Genomic DNA, 2,933 nt, shown 5'->3' with positions numbered 1-2,933 from the left:
GGGTTTAATTTGTGTGCGTATAATTCTCGCATCAAATTTTGGCGCCGTTGCCGGGGATTAGCAACTTTGCTAATCCCTTGGATTGTTTTATTTTCGTTTGTTTTTATTTTTCCAGATTCTTAAATTTGTTTTGTTTCTTGTTTTAGGTACTAGTTCATGACTCGGAGTTCTCATCCGATTCGTGAACATATCCTGGAATGAATGGGTTCATCGTCCGGCTGTACGACGTTAAATTAAGCGCTACTTGGGAGGCAACCCAATACAGTAAATAAAACTTTTGCTTGTTCATTGATTTTTTTTCGATAAATTACAATTGTATCTAAACATGGCAGAAAGATGGAGCCTTTACAAAGGTTGTGTACGTGAGGCCCCACTACGTGGCAACACTATCGGAGCAGGAGGCATCGGAGCAAGAGGCATCGGAGCAGGAGGCATCGGAGCAGGAGGCATAGGAGCGGGAGGCACCGAAGATAGATCATTCAAGGCCCCAAACCTTGGTGGAACGCTGGATGACCCAGGAAAGAGGTGCCTCTGGAAGAAAGCTGCAAACCGTTGACGGTCATCAAGCTCATCAAGCTTCCTCTTCATGCCTGTTAAATAATTGTTGGCAAGCACGTGCAAACTTCGGTTCTCGTACTTAAGCTGTTTGATCTCCTGCTTAAGACTCTCCACCTCCGCCATCAAGGATTCAACCTGACGGGAGCGAGCAAGAAGGCGTTGGCCCATGTTGGACACAGAGCCAGCGCACTGAACACTCAGAGCCAGGGGTTCTTGAACGGCCAACTCATCGGACCGTCCTGAAAGCAGCTGACTGTCTTTGGGAGTGAGGAGGTTCCGAGCCACTATCGTAGCCGTTGTGGGATCCATCATCACAGAGTCCTCATCTGTAAGAGGGCCATGGGAAGATAAGAAAGACGGGCACCATACCTTACCCTGACGAGGCGCGACCGGGTCACTGCTTAGACTCAAATCTAAACAAATGTTCGATGGGTTGGATGAGCTAGCCATTGTTCAAGAAGTTAAAAGAAAAGGGTTGGATGGAGGAAAAATCTCGACGGGCCGAAGATGATTTTTGGGAAGTCTTCAAAGTGTGCAGATAGAGGTGATCGATCACCTCTATTAAAGAAGATGCGTTCACCGATTCAGAAATGAAGAGACACCACTCTTCAAAACCGGATTTCCCGGCGTAAAGATCGCCAGCTCTTCAGACGCAATCCAGGCTTTTCAGAAAGCGTGTGCAAATTTGTCAAAAGCTCCCAGCTTTTCAGAAGACGCGTGGAAGGCGAGAAATCAGCTGCACACTTTAGCCGACAAACGTGGGTGACAAAGCCGAAAGCTTCCGGCTTTCCAGAAAGCGAGTGCAACTTTGTCAAAAGCTCCCGGCTTTTCAGAAGACGCGTGCCACTTTGTCAAAAGCTCCCAGCTTTTCAGAAGACGCGTAGAGGACATTGCCGCATCCGCACTGCCATTTGCCATTACAATTCCTATATACATCAACCTTCATGGCAAGGCATACACCCACAAATGCATAATTTTCCTTCTCAGCCGAAAATGTAAGCTGCAACCAACCCTCTCAAACATGCTCAGATTTCTCCTTCTCTTGAGATCACACTTTCAAACATGGATGTATCCCCCAAAGAAGATACCAAATGCCTGTAGTACGAATGAGGAAGAGGAAACGGTGGATCGAAACATGTGGATTCATTCGCTGCCTCTTCGAAAGCAAAGGTATCTCATATCATCAAGGGCGAAAGCAAAGGTATCTCATATCATGCTCTTTCCCTGTCTTTTCCTTTGTCCTTGATATTACTTGCATGGCAAAGTGAAAGAAGCAATCAGCCGGCACTTGGAGTCTATCTGGACTCTATTCCCTAGTTGCTTACCTAGCTTTGCTGAGCTATCCTCTAACCCTCTTCAATACGAATTGGAGAGATTGAACAAAGAAACAGATAAGAGGAGGAAGCTCAGACCTTCGGGGGAGACCAAAGGAAGCCTGCTGCCCAGTTCAAGAGCAGCACAAAGGAAAATCAACGATGGGAGCAGCGCAGTTCAAGAGTAAGCCTGTGGAAACTCAAGATGAAGCCTCACTGCAATCACCAAGGAGAAGATGGAACGAACACTCCATAACCAGATTTGCATCTCTAAACTCTTCTCTTTGTTAGATACATTATGCCATGTTTAGTATGTTTAATTGCTGTTTATATGTTTGTTTGTGTTTAGTGTGTTTTTTTTTTAACATTGAGGACAATGTTTGATTTAAGTGTGGGGGAGTTACTAAAGTGTTTTGATGCAAATTCGTAGGGTTTTATCCACCATAACTTCAAATGTTGTTTCTTGCTGTTTTTAAGTGTGTTTAGTGTGTTTTGACTTAAAAATTCGAAAATCACATAAAAATTTGAAAAACATGTTTTGAAAAGCCTAAAAAGAGTGTTTTGAGTCGTTTTTGTGTCGTAGGTCACCTTCCAACACAATGATAAGGATTTGGTTTCTAATTGCATGACTGTTAAAAAAAGTTATAAACATAGAGAAAAGTTTGATTTACTCTTGGTATATGCTTGGTTATGGTTATAATGTATGACTTCACATGCAATCATAAAAAATTTCGTTTTTGTAACATGCTTGAAGGAAGGAACTCAAACAAACGCTACAACCCTGAGAGACTTGAGCCTATAACGTTCTTTGGAGAGTATAATCTATGACTTCTTGTTTTCCAAAGTTGTTGCATGATCTCATTATTCTTTGCTTGGTTACTACTTAGAAGGCGTTTCATCATATAGTTCCAAATGCTAGAACTCATGCCTATTTCATTCAAAGCATGTTATTGATTTACATAACATATATCAAGATGAAGTTGTGTAGTTGCCACCATAGCCAAATAACCTCACATTCCCATATTTCGTATATGTTGTAAGTTTTACCCCCGTTGAGCTTTG

This window comes from the organism of the source record quoted next, unplaced genomic scaffold, assembly GCF_019419815.1.
Source record: "Pyrus x bretschneideri cultivar Hongxiangsu unplaced genomic scaffold, Pyrus_bretschneideri_v1 Contig203, whole genome shotgun sequence".
NCBI lineage: Eukaryota > Viridiplantae > Streptophyta > Magnoliopsida > Rosales > Rosaceae > Pyrus > Pyrus x bretschneideri.
This window is presented reverse-complemented; position numbering follows the sequence as displayed.